At 34.7% G+C, this 21,539-nt stretch overlaps 1 protein-coding gene across 1 annotated transcript in view; it reads right to left on the minus strand.

Annotated features, from left to right (window-relative positions):
• Nucleotides 1–20,755, minus strand: part of LOC123310084 (LIM domain only protein 3-like) — a 107,354-nt gene extending 86,599 nt beyond the window's left edge. The window contains exon 1 of the mRNA XM_044893463.1: nucleotides 20,452–20,755. The gene's annotated coding sequence lies outside the window, so the exon portion shown is untranslated. The remainder of the gene's footprint in view (nucleotides 1–20,451) is intronic.
• Nucleotides 20,756–21,539: the final 784 nt, after the last annotated feature.

Raw genomic sequence — 21,539 nt, forward strand, 5'->3', positions numbered from 1 at the left:
GATATTTTAAAAATAAAATTTCACTGTTAGCTTCGGTTTTGTGATAAAGAAGTTAAATTGCAGTTGTATTGTCTATTCCGTTAATTAATCAGTGGAAATAATGAACCGAGATATTTCATTGAATTATGTATGCAAATCGGCAAACTCTCCATGCCGAAAATCTTGTTTTCTATTTACCGCAGATGCGCCGTGCGGACCTTTATTTTGTAGACTTGATCAAATTTATAAATTTTCCACCCCCGAACCGGTATGATGCGTGTCTTGTTTAATTATGGATGGGGAATATTCATACATGGAGCCACTTATTATTCAGAAATTTAATTAAAATGTTCGTTACTTAAGAACCATTACTCAGGAGAGAATAGAGCGAGTCTCACGTGTACAGAGGGTAAAGTACCCACACAGGTAGGGTGCGATTAGCGAAGCAAGTTTTCGCTTCCTGAAACTCACTTCATTAACCAATTTCTGAGAAAATGAAATTTTGCTGATTAAAAATGTTTTCGAATAGAACTGAATACTATAGGGATTATTTCGAATTGAAATGTAGCGAAAATGATACGAAATGCTATTGTTCTTCTTTTAATTTGGTTTCTACTCTTATTTTACTGAGTTGGAAATATTCTCCTAAGTTTGAGGATAATATTATATAATTTTCGAATGTAGACTCAACAGAGTTGATGAGTTAAATACAAAATTAACTTGTACAAATTTATTTGAAGTGAACAGTTATTGTTTCACTGATATTACACTTTCTTTAGGTTGACTTGTTTGAATGTTTCCCTAAGGGAAAAAGGTTGAATGAAATACAGAGTGAAAAAAAGTAGTTGACAAAATTCATATCTCCAGTTTCTACTATTTTGTGAAACACTGCTCAAATAGGTCAATTTTTATTTTAAATTTCACAGATTTGCATTTAGAATAAAGGTACCATGCACCCTCTACGAGGGGAGGGGAGTAGTAGAGCTTTTCCTCAGTTTTTATCGATGGTAACCATTTTTTTTTTGCCAAAATGGATAGACCATGGAGTAGTAGTAGATATAGGCCTTTTTCGATACCACTTCAAGAACGTCAATCACGCCTGAAGCATATGGGGTGTCTTACGGTGGTGGATGGCCTATTAGACACGTTAGAGAACTCATCACACTTTTGTACTAAAAATCAACATTTTGAGATTTTCCACTATGAAATTTTTCCTAAAATATTTTCAGACATCTGCAGCTTAGGTACTATTTTACTAGAAATAGCCTACTAGGTACTTCATCATTTCAAATGGCAATATCTTTGCCTCGTTAGTTTGCTGATTTAATGGCAATTTCAACAGTATTCATACCCTCCTTCAGGAGGGGTTACATGAGTAAACCCTATAACTGATATGAAAATTTTCTAACGGTACAAAGATAAACCGGGTGTGACATTTGAAATAAGAAAGTAGTACGCTGTTTTCGGTATAACCGAAAGCAGAATAGGTATGAAAATATTTCGGGGAGAAATTTCATAATCAAGAACTCCCAGCATTTGAATTTTCAGCACAAAACTGTGATTAGTTCTTTATAACTATGTCTGATAGGTCATCCACCGTGAGATGTTATTGACCTCTAAATATATTATAAAGTGAAACCTCAATAAGTTTCACCATTTCATCTCCCTGATAAACGAGATGGTTGATATAAAACTTCTTCAATAACCAAATCGTCCTCGGTGACAAGAGATCCATCGATTTCAAGCACAAAAAAGAGTTGTCATTAAAAAAACGAGGAAAAACACTATCCATAACCATACAGGGCGAGTCTTTGACTGGTACAAATATTTCAACAGTAGATTCTTGAGGTAAAAAGAAACACTTTTTTCCTTTACCATTTTTTCCGAATCGCCTCGGTTTGAAAGATACAGGCTGTTGAAAACCCATAAAAAATATTATTTTCAACTCTATCTCACAAACGATTTTATCGAATCGAATGAATTTCGGAATACAGTTTTCCTTTATTTGATGAACCTTTTTCGAACACAAGATTTTCCAGTTTTCTCATTATGACCATTACCTAGAACATAACGTACCATAAAAATTCCAAAATTCAAAGAACCAACATTTGAAACTATGTTGGACGCTAACTAATGAATAATTGAACGTTTTGTAAACTAAAAGTAATGCGCCGTTTTCGGGTAATTTGATGATCAAAAATTAAAATGTGTCTGAGACTCGGTCAGAGTAATCTGAAAAATTGAGTACTTTGACTCAATAGAACTCTGTTTAATAGATCCACAGATGTGTAGTGTCACAGATTTAGTAGTTATACTGAAGGTTATTTTGTTTTTCCAGGGGTGGCACAGCTCATATTACAACTAAAAACCTGATTTTTAAAATGGAATGGCTTTTTTATTCCAGATATCAAGATAAAATTAAATTTTCTTATAACTAACACTGAATATTCACAAGTTACGCGCAGTTTATTTGTCCCTTTAAGAATATGGACACAGATAGTAGTGTTGTTTGTGTATATTGACTGCCAAAATCATCTTTGTGGATAGTCAAAAAATATGATCACATGAGTGAAGTCGAGTGTCGTATCATTTACATGGTGTTACCGAATAGGGGATCTTTCGTGTAAACTAAAACTCTTAGGCCCTTTCTCGTAAAGTTACAAGCTGTCAAAAATGGGAAAAAATTATCTATATCTTTTATGTGTTGAAGACGTGCCATTTTATGAACTGTCAACTACTACAACAGAAATCAAAGCGACTTGACAGTCATATACTGAATTTTTTTCGATTCCATTTACAGTATGTTGTATTTTGAAAGGCCTAAGATTTTTAATTTCAATTAAAGGTCTCTTTTCGACAAGGAATCATCCGTTGAAAAATCTGGTACTCATTTGGTTGAATACTGTATACGTCATAATCTATAGTTTTCGTAAAAATTCACGCCAGCTTCTGTAGTTTTTTCTGTTGATGAGAAAACCTAATGCATCTATTTAGCACTTCCAAATCCGCCGAGATTTTACTTCCTGATCGATGCCTTCGCTATCACTATCTCCAGGCGCGATGGACACCCAAATTCAGCGGAGGCACACACAACCCTTTCAAATCGTCGCTTCGATCGCGTATTCGATTTCTGTGCAAACGAGCCACCCTTGGCAAAACGGAACCCCCCCTACGGTTCCGGCAACACATATGCGACCAGTCAGAAGGGGAGGGTCGCTTGTCAGAATAAATGCGCCCTTAATTGGATTTGTTTATGCGTGCGTCTGGTTTGAATATAATTTCGAGTGTTTCGTGATTGAATAAACCTGTTAAGGGAAATTGTTATTTTTTTGTTGGCCGTATTGGGTTACGATTCAGTTACCCCACTGTCGTTGCGATCTTTAATGTTGAGCGTGAACGGCACAATGACAATATTGCGGCAGTTTCTGTTGCGGTAGGTAGGTTTACTATCTATTGAAGGGAATTGTGGAGGATGAGCAGAACACGAATGCTGTACGATGCGAAATAGGGATTAGGGACATGTCTGAAAACATGAAATGATTGATTCTACTGTTTCATCCCACATTGAATTACGCAAAATATATCAAATTTGCTTCGAACAGCTAGGAGATCCATCATTTCATAAATACAGAGACTAATGAAACTAAGAATCGAATCGGTACTACCAACCCCACTTCGTGATCAGTTCTAACCTCAGTTTTCCATCCCCTTCACATTCTTGTCCAGAGAGAGGCAAGACTAGCAACTCACCAAAAAATCAAAAGAACCAGCACGGACGCAACCTTCAGTTCTCTGATTCCAAGCAAAGACGAATGGCTCTGTCACAAGGAATTCTATTAACAAGAAGCTTGTTGGTTTACTGATGGCTTCAGAACCAAACAGGGCTCTGGAGCCGGAGTCTACAGTCGTAGACCGCTGAACAAACTCAGTGCTAGTCTGGGTAGGTCATAGACATAGAGACAAGCTCTAAAATTTGGGAAGTCACAACAGGCTGCAACTTATTTGGGTTCCTGGACACTCAGGCTTCAGAGGCAACGCATTCTCGGATGCTCTAGCCAGAGAAGGCGCAACTTCAGCGCTTATTGGCCCGGAACCAACTATAGGAATTTCTGATTCCTTATTCAGGGAACAGAACAACATCTGGATAAGGCAGAAGGTCCTGGAATACTGCTGTAACCGTACCTGGACTGCGTTACTCGCGCAGGGCCATTTCAATAGCTTCCAGTCCATACACCAGTTGATAGCTAGGATACCAATCCGAGATCTATAATGGAGGTTTTCGAGGGACAATGCAGACTCAGAGCTCACTTACACAAACTCAACATCGTCAATGAATCACTCCGCAGACTCTGTCTAGAGGAGGACGCAACTGCCAGCGGCAGACAGGGTGAGACTTGGAGTGTTTGGCTCTCCCAAGCTGACTCTAGTAGAGCTCAAGACTCCCCCTCTGACATCATCTTCTTTCTGAGTATGATGAGACTAGAGGGAGAGGTTTAGCTCTATTAGCTTCTTTGTGTGCTACAATAGACAGTTTTGGTCGCAGTAGCAGGTTTAGTTGATCCGACCAACACACCCAGCAATCTGTTTAAATCTGTTAAAACCTCAGTTTCACTAGTTTTGAAAATTTGACGTAGATATTTGAGTAATCAACTCATCTTCTTGGATAAAGATGATACCATAGAAGGAAAAATCAGCTGACAGTTTTAATTTCATGAAGAGTACACAGAAACTGAATCGAAACTTCGATAAAACTGCAATATAGGACGAACTCGAAAGACCACTATAGTAAGTGAAATATTGTGAACAGAAACCAAGATTATGCAGAAACGCCCAGTATTTCTGATTTCTGATATCTAATATTAATTCGAAAAAAGAGTTCTTGAAATGTTTTCTCTTGATCTTAAGTTCTCCAGAAGCTGCAGAGAGTATAGAATTTGGAACACCCTGTACTTTTAAAATGTATTATTCATAAAGGGAAACTTTTCATTTACCAATTGATAACCTGAAACACCTGGCTGTATTTAGTAAGTAGTATTTTCTCGGGTGTTTTGCATTTGTAATTTATCTTTCGAATACACGAGTCAAAATTATTTTATATTTTGTACATGCTACATAGTACTTTATGACTCGAATTTCAATTAATTAAAGCGATGTATGAATTTATTGTATTTTGCCAAGCGTTGATTGAAGAAAGTGCCTGTGATCAAAGTGATATTATTGTTACATTATTTTCAAACGTCAACCAATTATTTCGGTGATTTCTTCCAACTCGTTCTCAATCTTATTATACAAATGTAAGTTTGTTTTATCATAGGGGTAGGTAGAAGTCAAGTTTCCATAATATTTTTCAGTTAGTTAGTTTCGTAAAATTTTAAAATTTTAATCTGAATCTGTTCTCGATTCTACACAACAGCATTGTTGTTTTCCGAGAATAGAAAAAGAATGAAAAATTAGTTACTGCTTCTCAAGATCTATTCCTTCCGACTGATTAGCAACGATCGATTCAATATTCCACATATAGCCTTTCCGTGAAAACAGGCAATGAATTTGTAATGCAGTCGTAACAAATTGGCAGAACGGTAACGCTTTGTTGGTTTTCCATCGAAAAACCAGACCTGACAACCTACCTCGAATATAATGACTGTACTCCGAAGTTATCATTCCGGTGATTTCGAAGAAGTAGCGAATGTACGAGTAATCTATATATTTTTAATTGTCATTTCCTTCGACCCACGTTCCCTTCTGTTATTGTTGAATATAATTGTGCCATTTATATGATAATTGCTGGGTAGCTGGAATGAAGCGTAATGAATATACTTATTGTATGATTTGTGCATTTTGCTGGGCGAGGTTTCTTCATCCATAATAGTCAGTTGAGTGTGAATAAATAACAATAGGTATGAAGGCGACTTTTGAATTAGTGTGATCGAATATTGTGTCTGTTTGAAAACATCAGAATAATAGGAGTTTAACCTAGATCTGATCAACCATTCTTTCATTTCATGAAAAATAATCAGTATTTATTTCGTTTGACCATTGAATTGAAATTCTATAAGTCATTGAAATCTGAACAAGGTTTTCCAGAAATCAACTTCAAGTTGGTGATTGTCAAGGTGTAAAGAATTATATTAGTTGGGGAGCCCAAGAGGGAAATTCTGGATTTACTCGAGCGTGTCAGATCAACTTGATGAAAGAAGGCAACGTGGGGATCTCATCATAACCTACCGTGCTCTCCACAACTTTTTCGGAGTTGACCTCAGCAGTCTCTTCAAGTTGAATCTTGGCGACCGTCTTCGAGGTCAGTATTTTATCACAAACCGCGTATTTTCGGTGTGGAACTCTCTACCTTCATCGGTGGTGGACTCAGTTTCTGTGAATGCCTTTAAGAATAGCTATGATGCTTGGATTCGTCGCGAGTGAGTGCTACTTGAGGAGTTGTCAGTTGCCTTTCTTTTCCTTTGTATTTCACTTTTTTTGGTGTATTTTTATATGCTTATTTTTTTTTTCTTTTTTGTGAGTTTATAGGCTTAGCCTCAACTCTTTACCATTGTATAATAATAAAATAATAATAATAATAATAACATAAGTGAAGATACCTGGACTTCCACCAAAAATTAGATCTGTATATCAGGGGAATTGTCTAGAACAGCCTGTCAGAATAATGAAAAAAAAAACGATCATTGTACATACTTGAACGTGTCAGATTAAGATATTATACATATTTGGTTGATTAGCTACATGTTAGAAAGTATATATTCTCTTAATCTGACAATTTAGGCGTTAAAATGTGTGGCAGGGCGCCAATATTGCAAAAAAAAAACGTCACCTGTACATTCTCGAGCGCGGTGGTTTTTTTTCTTGTCATGAAGCAAGCCGAAAAAATAAAAATTGGCCCTTTAAATAGTGTTATAGAATTTTGTTATATTTTTCCTAATAAATACAGAAACGATTAGAGGTACAGGAAGGGAGATATTTTGAAAAAATACCTCGTGATCATCTTCAAACTGTCATATTCAGAAAATTCCCCCTTATGCGTATCAGATCACATCTGCAACACCGAGATAAACAATTTGTATGAAAATCTAACACGCTCGAGTATGTAAGTACAAGTAGAGATTTTTTTGCAATTTCGAAGGATCGCTGTGACCTTGCATCACGTTTGAAATGTCAGTCCCTTCAAAAGTAGCTTTTTTGGGTAAAATTAATATATCCTCTAAAAATCTGACACGCTCGAAAACTTTTTTTTAACATTTTCAAATCTTCCGTACGGCCAGCCCCACCAAGCAAACTGTCAGATTAACATGAATTATTATCAGAGACACGTAGGGCATATAGAGTATCTTAATCTGACTCTCTCGAGTATGTACACGAGATTTTTTTACATCTCTGAGAACCTGCAGACGCTTTCCCCACCGCTGAAAGTGCATACATCATAGAACCTTTTTTTTCTTTCTACAATCTTATCTTCAAAATCCACTAGATCTCCACGACGCTCGAGTAAATTCCGAATTAGCATCGTCGGCTTTCTAACTATAAAGTTCAGACCAGAAAAAGATCCAAATAATCAAGGTGGTTCGGCTAGCTTAACAGGGGTAGTTATGGATCATGAAGGGTGCTCTTTAAGTTTTCTTCGTTTTTTTCTTACTTCGATTGTAAACTTCTTCATGTTCAATCCTATGGATTTCTCCCTAAGCATATTGGACGAGCCTAACTATGCCAGTTTCTCCATTGTTTGATGCTGTTTCATTCTTTCTTGTTGAGGAGTTTTGAGTGATAATATTGCAGTTGGCACTTACAATAATCATTGTTTAGTGTCAGCGATTATCTGAATAATCACAGCATAAAGTCCAATTTGTTGAATTCATACATCTCTTTTTCTTCAGATCAGCGGTTTTAAGATTTCGGCTTATGGTTAGGTATCCTTACATCCTATCTCATTGTTTTCGAACCAACTATCATCCTTCGAAACGTTTCTGTATGCACATCATGGTATTTCGAAATTCTGTGAACTATCGAGATTAAATTCAAACAGATCCTCGTATCTCGCTTCCAAAGGTAGCAATTCTTCTATAGCGACCGCAATTCGAATCATTGACCTGTTTTTGAATACCTGCTTCAATTTCACGTTAATCCATCACACGAACATATATGGAACTTTGCAATTAGCAACTTTGATGCCCATCATGGCCTACAACAATGTATCCCGTTACAGCTTTCATTCTATATCGCCCTTTTTATATTCATAATGCTGCTTTCAGGTAATATAAAGCTTATTTTTACGAGCTAATTACTTTAATGGAATCTACTTGTCAGCTTTTCAATTAAAAACAGGGTGGCAATTAGCTGTATTCGGTTACCGGTGGTTCTCATTACGATCCTTGGTTCGAGTTACACACGTATGACTGTTTACCATCTCTGGAAGATGATGAATAGCAATGCTGACAACAATTAAATTCAAGTAATGACGTTGGCTGATTGGCCGTATTCGCGAATTTGAAAATCGGTTGTTTTGGTTCGTTTAGTAATTGCTGTTCGAAATCATGGTGGCTCACATATAAACGTTGAGTTTTGCTTGGGTATACATCCAAACTAAGGGACGTATGCAGATGAGGTTCGAGTAATTTTTTACTGATAACCTCAACTCATAGCTGCATTATTAAACTCTTAAAACATAATTTCATAATGTATCTCCCAAGTTTTAAATATAAAATTAATTCATTGTTGCCCTTTCTAATCAGAAGTTATGTAAGTATTGAAGCACGTTTACACGCTGAAGCCGTTTGCGCAAGCCGACTCTCTGCCCTAGAGATAAGCCAATTATTGTGTCCTGCGCAAACTCTGTTTCTGCGTTCACACGTTTATTCGGCTTGAACGAACTGCCACTTTGTGCAAATAGCTTGTATAAATATTATCCACACAAGAACGCTTTCAGTGGACAGCCGCCTTAAGGACCTTGCACCATCCTTATAAAATAGCTTTCGATTCAATTTACTGAATTTATCCTATGCTAAATAAGATTCAATTGATACTTCCTCCTGTCCAAACTAAAGAGCGAAGGGTTAACGTTCCCCAATTTTCGAACCATTCCTGATATAAAAAAAATAACGTCAGTTAGTTAGTTAGGAGGTCCATCCTAGCGTAATTAAATCTTTGGTTCTCATCAGAGAATTCGTACTAGTAGTATTGGAAAACGAATTGGATTTTTCATCGTTTAAGGATGTCGTTTTCGATTTTAAAATTCCAGAAATTTTTGAGACGCTTCAATTTTCATTTTCAACACCCTCTAGATTGAAAAGAGTAACGCATAAAATTGATATTTTTCGATATTAACTATTTTGTACAGAAAGATGCTCGAACAGGTCAACTTTTGTTTCAATTATACATAAGATCAAATTAAACGACAATTTCCACAAAATATTATGTTTAATTTCATCTGATTCAAAATGAACTTCCGTCAAGTAAAGACCGAATTAATCAAATATCAAATTAGACATTTCTTTCAAAGGGCAAGTAAGGATATTATGGTCATTTATGAGATTTTGACCAACCCTCAGCTTATCATAAGATGAAATATGTAGTGTAATTTATTGAACTCGACTTCTTACTTTTCTATATTCTATTTTGAGGTCAATAACATGAACTGATTGTTTCATTGAAGTGTTAACAAAAACATGTCTTCGTTATAGGGTAGTGATTGATGAAATTCAACATCGGAAATGAAAATCACATATACAAGAATGAATGACAATGTGCATTCTTTCATCATTCATCAAACCCTACGAAAAAAACTCAACTGTTCTACACTTCACACCTCGTAGAGGGGACAATGGGGAATTCTCCTCAATTTGGGTTATCACAGCTTATACAAATTGAAACTAAATAATTATGAGTTTCATTCATGAATTTTTCAAATGCACCGCGGAAACTATTCAAAATCATTCTTCAAATATGAGGTTTTAAAATTTGAATCGCTTTGTTTCTAGTTAACTATTTGGCAACAGCGCCTACTAGAAAATAAAAAGAACAATGAATTGTTTATAAAATAAAAGCTGTTGATTTGCAGCCATCATAAGGCGCGTACTCACTGGCGAGCCTCAACAGCAACCGGCCATAAAAATCCCATAAAATTTTACGACCTTCCCCGTTCGTCGCAGACTTCATAGACAGCTATCTTTGTCTATCTCATCAAGATAGTGTATTTGTTGTCCTTTATTATCAACGCATATTTCAGTCGATGTTGCCAACTTGTGCAATAGAAACGAAACGCTTTAAATTTTAAATACCCTTTTTCATTTTTAAGCACTTAAAATAATTTTTTGGGAAACAATTAAAATGGTTATTTGAAAATGTGACGTTTCAAAGATATTTCATAAAAATACATCATTTTCGTCAAAAGGGGTATTCCCTATTATACGAGGAGTCTCTGACTTGTACGTAACAGAAGAAGAATCTTGAGATCAAATGAAATACTTTTTTCCTTTAAAATCTTTTTTGTTTCGGCCCTGATAAGAAGATATATCCATTTTGAATTTTCATAATGAGCTTTGCCACCCCTGGAAAAACATAATTCAATTCAGAATAATGTGCTTAATCTGTGGATTTTTCAAACAGAGTTTGTCGAAATCACAGATAGTTTTTATTTTTGCATATCAAATTACTCGAAAACGGAATACCTATATTTTTCAAAATGATCATAAGTGAGCGTTCAATTTACTTTTCAAAGTTGGGTTCTTTGAAATTTCATGGTATGAAGGATCATAATACGGAAACTGGAAGATGTGAGTGAATTTTATGTTTGGAGAAGATTCATCACAGCAATGAAAAACTACATTGCGAAAAGTATTCCATTCGATGAAACCGTTTGTGGGATATAACTCATGATTAAATTTTTTTAATAGACTTTCAACAGCATGTAGCTTTTCAACCTAGCCGAAACGGAAAAAATGGTTAAAAAAAATTGTTCCTTTTGACCTTGGAAATCTTGTGTTGAAATGTTGAAAATGCAAGTCAAAGACACACCCTATAGACGGAATCAGCTGAATGTACGCATCGCTTCCATGTCAAAATTATATTCGAAGCGGAAAAACAAGAGATTACAATGGAAAAGTGTATGATACAGCTCCGTACTGATGATGACTCAAGATAAATTCTTATTTATAAACACTTAATATCTAACTTGCTGGAAAAGATTCTTGCACTTTACAATATCGTTATATTGGGGAATTCTTCCCCAATAGATGAAATAGTTATGATATAATATGGGAAAAATAAGTAATGGAATTGAAAAACTTCTTAGGCAAATATCCTACGGTACTTCTGTGAAAATCTAAAATTAGAATATGCCAAAATTTCAGGTGCAGGGTCCAAAGCCCCCACAATCTATCACGTGTGGAATTCGTCATCTAGAAAAGAGGTTCATTAACGTGAACAGATAATTAGCGCTTTCTCGTCATCCCTTCTTCAGTATCTACCGAGGTATCTACTTTTAGGCCGCGATCGCCGAGTAAAGTTATACACATTATGGTATTAATGAAATCCAGGCTAGGAGCTCGCAGCAGTTCAGTTAACTCAGGACGGATCCGAAACCTGAATATTTAATAATCAATTCATACTCGGCATCTTCCAAATTGAACCAATTACGCCTGGCCCAGCACTTAGTGATTTTAATTATCTCGTATATGTACGGGAACAATGAGTGTAGTTATTTTGAAATAATTCATTTCGCGCCTGGAACAAGTGCAACAAATTACGGTCCTAATTGCTTCTAAATATATTATGACTACGCCTGAAATGTGTTAATTATTGCAGGGGCAACGGCTGTTTGCCGCTAATTGATCAGTGTTAAATTTTTATGCATCGAGTTGATCCAGGAAGTCTAGCGGTCAATGCTGAAGAACTTTCCATTTTAGTAAGAGTCCAGTTGATCAAAACCTGCAGGAAAAGCGCAGATTTTTGAATTGTTGGCCACTCAGGCTCTCGCACATCTCAAACTGTCACAAAATAAAATATTCATCACATTTTATGATATTTTATGATTATGTTTTGTGCATACTTATTGGTATATATTTGATTCATTTGTATCGTGGTATCGTTGATGCAGTAGAAATCAATATTTTGAAAAAGACATTATAAGGTATAGATTATTTTTCGTATTCATTCCAGATCACCAAATAGCTCTTCTATGAAGTGTTTCAGGATTATTGATTCATCTTGGAACATCTTGAAGCGAGCATTGTAGGTATAGATATTATTTTGAGTATGAGCAATACATTATAAAATCAGATTAAAAGAGTTAGTGATTTCCCTGGAGGTACCACACAATCAGTAGTAAAATCTCGAGTAAAATAGAAGGAAAAAACCTTGTCTCTCTGTGGGTGCAATGGCATAGAATGTTTCACACCAATTAAAAAAACTGCTATTGAAAAGTATTTTAGTTCTATTTCATAAACGATTATATCGAATGGAATGTATTTCGGAATATAGTTTTTCATTTATTTGATTAATCTTTTTCGAATACAAGCTATCAAACACGTCTTCCAGTTTTTTCATTATCCACCATTACCTACCATAAACATACCAAAAATTCAAAAAACCCAACTCTTTAAACTAAGTCGGACGATATCTGATGAATATTTGAACGTTCTATAAAATTAGAGTATTCTTCATATTTTCTCGTATAATCCGCCATTTTCGAGTAATTTGATGTTCACAAATGAAAAAATTATGTGATATTCGAAAAATTATGTGGTTTAGCTGAATGCAACTCTGTTTAAAAGATCCACAGATGTGTAAGTGTCATAGATTTAGCTTGTTATTCTGAAGGGAGTTTTGTTTGTTCAGGAGTGGCATAGCTCATTATGAAAACATAAAATGGCTTTATCATTTTATCAAAACCGAATCGGAAAAAATAGTTTAGGAAAAAAGTGTTTTTTTTACCTCAAGAATCTACTGTTGAAATATTCGTACGGATAAAAGACTCACACTTTATAATTTCAATCACAGAACAGGAATATATCAATATAACCTAGGAGAGTTTTTGAAAAAAAGAAATATACAAATTAGGAGTATATAAATCAGCATTCAAAATTTCGAAATTATGTTTCTAATTTGTACTATTGTATTAAGAACATAAACAGCAGTACAAAATTCAAATTTATCGTTGGTCAGTGCATACTGTAGATTCACAAATATTAAGTCTACAAATCACGGTAGACACACCTGGATTCCGCAACACAAAATCAACATTAACGGGCTATTACCGAGGCTATCACTTACTTAAATTCGATTTTCCATAGCCACCCGAGATATCAATCATTCTTGAAAGAACTATACCTCGTTTGGCATTAAAACAAAAAATGGAGCATCTTTATCTCTGTTCTCTTAATCAAATACTTTTCTTCGATACTGAAGTAATATTCTGGGTGATTGATTAAGTTCTGAATTGTTCTAAATGTCCAAGCAGAAACAATAAATTGTCAAAACCTCAGATGCATTACATACGATCAAACTGATCGTCCAAGACATATGCAAAAAAAATTAAAATAGACAAAATTCGATAAGTGATGAAAGGAGCATATCTCAATGTTGAGCTTATGAGATAAATAGTCCATGGAGAACACATCTTAGAAATCAAAAAACTTCATGTTTTGTTTACCAATTGTGCATAAATGAATGAACAACTAATGAATTTTTCAGTTGTATGAAATCAAACATCTCAAATTTTTCACTGTATCTCGTACTTTTATTAATTAATAGTTATTCCTCTTCAAGAACAGTTCGAGGCGCTTGGCGATAAACACGAGAACTATCGAACAATTTAAGAATGATTAAATTATTAATTGCTTCTTGCCCCACGATATTTTATCGATTAATTATCGCTAATAGTATTTCTAATTGGCTCCATGATTGAATGAAATGTTACATTATTACAAATGATTTATACGACTCTCGTAGTTATCACCAAATAACAACCGAAGGATTGGCAATTTGCTCTGATCAAATCGACAAGAATAGCGTCATCATTCGGTCAAACCAATTTCTAGAAAATTATGGCGTTTAACTCGATCAATAATTTTATTTTTCATTCGACATAGTTTGTGTAATCCTGTATTAGGCTATTACGGCAGGGCAATTTTGAATTAGTCTTCTATTTACGATCAATTAATGTTTGCGATAATTGGTACAGATTTGATTATGCCTTTTCTCAATTGCGACATGCATTATCCCAACGAATTGAATGTCATTTAAGTTCTTGATTCATTTACCAATATTTTAATCGTTTATTTGAACATATTACCATTTACTAATATACTAAGCTACAAAAATGGTCATGTCACGAAACCTTGCTTTGCATTTGGCAGATTACACCTGATACAATCATTCGCGGGAACTCCTACACTGCACGTGTTACATCTACATCGAAATACCTGAACTGAAATTCCACTATGATATAATTACTAACCGTTAAATTACAAAGTAGTGGTTTGCAATCGTAGCCAACGAAAATAAAACATAAAATACAGTCTGTACGCTTTTTTGTGTGGAAATGAAATAAAATTACGTTCGGCGTTTTTGAGTAGCGTAATTAGTATCTATCAATCGATTTGTTCCAGAAGTATGAAATTAATTATTGAGTAATTTCCGCATGAAGTGAGAACCATTTCGGTATTAACAGCACGCAATTACTTCCAAAGCAATTCCCAGTGTTGAATTTCCGTTGAGAACGTCAAGCGAAACATTACAGAAAAGAATCGATTTCAGCGTGTTTCCTATAAAAACGGGTATTTCATATTTTCGAAATAATTTAGCGCAAATGGTGTGGATAATTGGGAAGTTGAATTATTCACGTAGAATTTCGGATTCTGGTGGTTCTGAAGGAGATGGTACATCACATGAAGACATGCTCCATTCACATTTATTTTAGCAGTCGGTTGGGCCATGAAATAATTTTTTCAAGTTTTTGTAACTAGAACGGAGTAAGGTTGGCACTCATGAAATGTCGTTGAAAAAAAGACAGGGTTTCAGGAAGTACTATTTGGTATTCAGGTCCGCTCACTCAAATAGTTATACCCTGATATTCTAAAATCCACAATACGTCAGACGGTGGCAAACATATGCAATGTAAGAGAATTTATAAAATGTTTCACCTGTATCTAAACGACTTATATTTCAGCTGAATATTTCCACAATCAGAAAGATTGTGAATGAAGAGGCTGACGAAGAATTTCCTTCCATTGGGAGACCCAAAAAAGTGGTGGCATTCGAGAATTTTATGTTTGAGTGAATTAATGCGAAAAGTTTACTACAGGATTTTCGATGAATGTCATCGTAGAATAAGTTCCCGAAAATTGATTTTTCTATTTTTCATTCGACTTGTCCTATACATTGTAAATGTCTTAAGGACCAACAAATACCTAAGTTCATCTTGACTTGAAACGAGACTTGAAACTTCCGTTAATTCCTTTTACTTATATTGATGCAAGATGATTTGTTGAAGAATTTAACATTCTTGTAATTATCTGTTAATTCCTTCGGGAGATACCCATTACCAACCACTGCATCATATGCATTTCATCTTCGCGTTGATATTTTTGAAATCTACAACTGATGTAACGTATTCCAACTTTAGCCAAAGAAGTTAACGAACATTAACTCTCCTCAAGTTAGTGCATATTATGATATCATACTGATCTCTTGTATTTTCCATGCAAATGACTGGATTTGGTATGTCTTCAATCAGTTTGTATAAACTTCAATAATTATGTTCGTCGCATATTTTCCGAAGAGATTCGACATTGTGATAACATACGTTATTACTGAGACTTCTACATAGATCGGGCAACATAGCTTTGATTTAAAACCCAAAAATTTTTGACAAGCTCCATAACCCCACATTTTCGTACTATACAGAGTGAAATGTGTCGAATTTCCATGGCCAACCGAGTGCTAAAATAAAAGTGAATGGAGTATAGGTAATTGAATTGTATCAATCAAAATCCCCCAGTTCGGACTTACGGACTTAGATTAGACAAATAGGGAATTGTTGATTTTCCTTTGTACAGGATCTCGAACAACAGTATGCATCATTAATGAACAATTGAGATCCAAGACAGCTTCATTTCCAGCAAACTGGAAAGCATTGGTGTAGCTTTAGGAGATGCTATCACTTTTTGCGAACAAGTTGCAAACCATTTTGCTACAATGTCTGTAATTGACTCTAATGAGTTAATTCAATTCTAGTTTTCATTTCAATAACCATCGAGATAACCATGGTCCTATCGAAATGGAACTCGAAAAATATCCTAACTTGGATTGAGATAAACGAAAATCAATAGCAATAGTGAACACTTGGACTTTTGATGAAAATGATGTATTTTTATGAAATATCTTTGAAACGTCACATTTTGAAATAATCATTTCAACCGTTTCCCAAAAAAAAAATTATTTTAAGTACTTAAAAATGAAAAATAAAAATGGGTATTTAAAATTTAAAGCGTTTCGTTTCTATTGCACAAGTTGGCAACATAGACTGAAATATGCGTTGATAATAAAGGACAACAAATACACTATCATGATGAGAGATGAGATAGACAAAGATAGCTGTCTATGAAGTCTGCGACGAACAAGGAAGGTCGTAAAATTTTATGGGATTTTTATGGCCGGTGGCTGTTGGGGCTGGCCAGTGAGTACGCGCCTTATGATAGCTGTAAATCGACAGCTGTTATTTTATAAACAAGCCATTGATCTTTTTATTTTCTAGTAGGCGCTGTTGCCTAATCGTAAACTAGAAACGAGGCGATTTAAATTTTAAAACCTCATATTTGAAGAATGATTTTGACTAGTTTCCGCGGTGCATTTGAAAAATTCATGAATGAAATTCATAATTATTCAACTTACATATGCTGTAATAACCCAAATTTAATTCATCATTACCGAAAACGATATATCGACTTCATATTTCTGTTCCCGAAATTTCAATTTCTTATAATATTGGACGTAGATGTGCATGGGAAAACGATCTCTTTTTTCCCAAATGAGATATACATTTACATGCATTAATTCAATTTATTGCAAGAAGGGAAATGTGCTATTGTATAACTTGCATAATATTTGCTTCTAAAATCATAATTGTTATCGTTATTCTCCTAGGTACCAAGGTGATACTTCTCAGAAGGTCATTAAAGAACTTGTGCGAGTTAGTAGAGACATGTTCTGTGTAGGCAGGGTTGGGCATTAATTGAATTACTCATATGTCATTTGTGATTGAAATGAAAACTCATATTGGGTATTTATAATTAAATTACTTTTCAAAAATTCTATTTGCAGTTGGTATTTCAAATACCTGACGCTGTATTCTGTATTTAGCATTCAAAATACTTATGGCTTCAAAATGCATTTTTAGATAAATACATTTGTGCCTGTTTGCACCGACTTATTTGAAGCAGGCTAGACGATAAGGCTTACTTATTTATCTGATTGCTAACAGTTAAAATAGCAATCACTGAAATAAGTATGAGACACCGCTCTGACTGTCATTCGTATTTTAATTAAAGTGAAGTATATATTTTGCCCACTTCTGTGTATAGGAATGGTAACTTTGTCCTAAGCTCGGTCCTAAGTAGTATATGATGAAACCTAGGCTGAAACCTTCATACGCGTCTAATCTGAACCTTATCAAAGGTTTTTCTGTTTCTCTTCAAATCAAATCATATTCATGGAAACTACTTCTGACAGGATGCCATGTTGGAGAGTAAAACATGTTCTCAATGTCTGTAACTCGGTCTCTAAGAGCATAAATATTTCAAATCAACTTTTACCCGTTGAAAAACTCAGATTATTTCAAGATCGTTAAAACAAATTAACATTTGTATGCTGATAAGATTGAAGTCAGTTTGCAATATCCTACCACCTACACGCAAACGAGATAATCTCTGGAAATTACAATATTCAATATTCTTGTCGTGGAAGAAATCATCTATCCTCGATAATAGACACCGATCACAATAACACGAACGTTCGATAAGATTGATGGCATTATTTAATGAATTGTACATACAAGGAGTGCTTCAGAGACAATGCAATGATCTTATTATTAGCGTTCTCTGCTTTCTGATCATTGTACCCTCGATTGTACCTATTGAATAATTGATCTTCGGAATGGAGCGCTAAAATACTGGTTTTATGAAGCTTGATCGGGGAATCAACGCTTGATTGACGAATAGACGTCAATTTGTTTTCAATCGATAATTCAGTCATGATTATTCTCACATCAAATTATGATGTTAATACGCCCATTGAATTGTTCTCAATTGCTACTTCTTCAATATATTCAGAAATGAAAAAATTTCAGTGATCTCGTTCTAGAAATGGAGTGACTGTCAAATCGTTGATCGGACAATCAAAGTTTTATGACACACGCTGTTAATCTTCTATAAAATCGTTAGAAGCTCTGTGATCCTGTACAAAATTGAATAGTGATTCATCCTCGGATTCATCATTATCATAGTGTTTTTCAGGGCAATCCAAATATGCTATCGGAAAAACTGTCGCATATTTCAGAAGAAAAAAATTGCAAATTTTACTGGTTTTCGAAATTGTATGGTATACAGACAATTTCTAACTATTTTCGTCTATTTCAACTTCCGGTTTTCCCAAAAGCTTTCTTTTTTTACTCGCACAATAAACTAAGAAAGGTTTTTCTGGCAGTTTTTCAGACAATTTCTGACTATTTTTGTCTATTTTAACTTCCGGTTTTCCCGAAAGCTTTCTTTTTTTACTCGCACAATAAACTAAGAAAAGTTTTTCTGACTGTTTTTCTCATAATTTCTCAGTGCTCAATGAATTCTAACTACTAATAAATCAAGTTCTAATAAAATTGTCATGAACAATTTTAATATAAATTTTTTTTAAATATTCCATATTCCCTTGTCGAGTATAAGTAATCGAATGTGATTTAAAGGTAAATTTTGGTGTAGATAGAGGATTATTCATTTCATGATATATATAGATGTAATACATAGAAAGAATTTCAAAATTAAATTCAATTCAATTATTGGCCCTACGTATAACACGGTATAACATTTGAAGTAGTCAAGGACATCCCCGCATATTATATTGTGTGTAGCTTCTTTACACAATTTTATACTATTTCACGTTCGCTCTGAAAACTTCGATAGTTTCATATAATTTCTATCTCAATTTCCATTCAGATTTTATTTTCAGTGCATATTTTTATTTTATTACTTCATGTTATTCTCGAACATAATTAAATGAAAATTTTCAATTTCCTAAGCTCCCCAAAAGTTAATGTTTATATAAACGCCACTGTCACATTTTGTAGATTGCAGATGAAATATTTCATCACACTAGATGTGCTTCATAATTCCTCAGCTGAATCTCCAACCTCCAGACGGTTCAAACTTCAAACTGAGCTTCATAACATCAATTCGAAAACATCGTGCATAAACGGCAACATTTCCTATTTTCAAATTCAACATTTCTGGAGAACAAATTGAACCGTGTGTTTACACGCACTTAAATCATAATTCCAACTGCAGTTGCCCGCAACCGTATCAAATAATGCCTAATTCACATTGATATCGAACGTAAACATTCTATTTATCAACAATGATGGTTGGTTAATTAAAACCGTGTACCTTGATAATTGGGTTCATAATTAAGCTTTTAATCTTTCAACGTGAAGTTCCCATCAATCAGTTTAATTTTACGTATGTTTCTCTCGGACTATTGAATAATTTCGTCTGATTTCACGCTACGTTTGTCAGATATTCCGATTCAGGGAGTTATCTCGCAGCATAACGACTTTTTTACATTTCAATGAACCATAAAAATATAATACCTGGATTCACGACAATCGTTTGCATTGAAGGATGTTTACGTCAAGGATCAGGAAATTACGACTGCATTCTTCAATTCGCGAAAAGTAAATACGTAAAAATTTGCGTTTCATTCATGCGGTGAACAAATTATATTGAATCGTGAAAATTCAAATTACTGAATTAAGGGATTTCTCTTCATCTTATGAATCATCGAGAATAAAAATCTGAATTACGAATCCCACAAATCAAACAGCATATCGCATATTATAAAAAAATATTGTATAACAATATATCCTTAGGGCAAGTTTTGCATTCGTGAGTTGAACATGTGGGGTAGTGGGATTCATTATATTATACTTATTATAACACATTTTGGTGATTTACTTTTAATTCATGGAATATTCATTGTATTTATAAAAAATTAACATGAAAATTATGAGGCATAAATCGCACTGAATGAAACTCAACGCATAGCAAACAGGTTAAGAGCCCAGCTGCGAATTGTCACGTGTATTACTGACAGAATAAGATTTAAAAGGTCGATTTCTTTCAATTCTGCCATATATCGTGGCAACACGTTACATACAGTATATATACAACACATAAATGAATAGGAGAATAGGTATCTACTTACAGCTTTAATTTTGAAGTCTTCTAGCAAACCACTTATATGCTTATTTTCACCACCCAGTGATTTTTCCGGGTCGAGATCAAACTCCTTCGGTCACAAATATTATTCACGTCAATAGAAATACACACAGATTGCAAACAAATGATTTGGGAACATTAAATGAACAAGCACACGTTGAGAATTCGAAATGTTCGCGCGCCTCTGGTGTCACGGAGCAAAAGCGATCCTACTCTGTGCGCGGCCAAACTCTGAATGAATGTTTTGATCGGGCAGCGTTTAGTGCGATCGCAGCTTGTGAGCTTGTAATTGTGAAGCTTTGTGAAGCTTTTGACAATCGCGCATCGCGTAAAGCTTCGGCCTGCCTCGAATAAGTGGGGGTGAAATAACACAAGTGTCGTACCGCCTGTCAGATTCATCACATCAAATATTTAGTCGGCGGAGAATCGCATGAACAAACGAGAAAGCTGGGAAAATTTCGTTTTGATGATTTAAGTCTTTAGCCAGACAGGACCGAAATATATATGTATATATGTTACGGCTAAAGATAGGTGTGAGCATAAACTTAAGATTAGCCGGCTAAACTTAGGTTTATATTCGAGGATCGGCTAAAGTTCGATAAAATATTCATCCGCGTCAGGGCATTTCATCTTTAGCCGGCTAATGTGCACATTACCCAAAACGGAACGGCTAAAAATGTATTCGATGGACACGCGGACAAGTGATGTATCATGAATGGTCGGATGGGAGAGGACGAAAGCTCACGTCCACTTTTTTGTTTAAATTTTTAGAATTGAAATATGCAAAAGAGCATCGAATGTATTGGGGAAGTATTACATAACGCCCATGGGTTTTCAATTCTACATTTAACGATTTATTTTCATCTGTTTAGGAGATTAATGCTCTCCAAACCGAGCCTCATTCGTGAAAAACCATAATATGACCCCACAATAAAATGAGATATTAGACATAGAAAATTTTTTCCGTAAACAAAAGTATATTTTCCCTACCATTCAATAATTGGGTTTATGGAAAAATTACGAAATAGGAACTAATGTTGCAATTTCTTTCCAACCAATTCTTGCGCAAAAAAG

Source organism: Coccinella septempunctata, chromosome 3 (genome assembly GCF_907165205.1).
Source record: "Coccinella septempunctata chromosome 3, icCocSept1.1, whole genome shotgun sequence".
In the NCBI taxonomy this organism is placed as follows: domain Eukaryota; kingdom Metazoa; phylum Arthropoda; class Insecta; order Coleoptera; family Coccinellidae; genus Coccinella; species Coccinella septempunctata.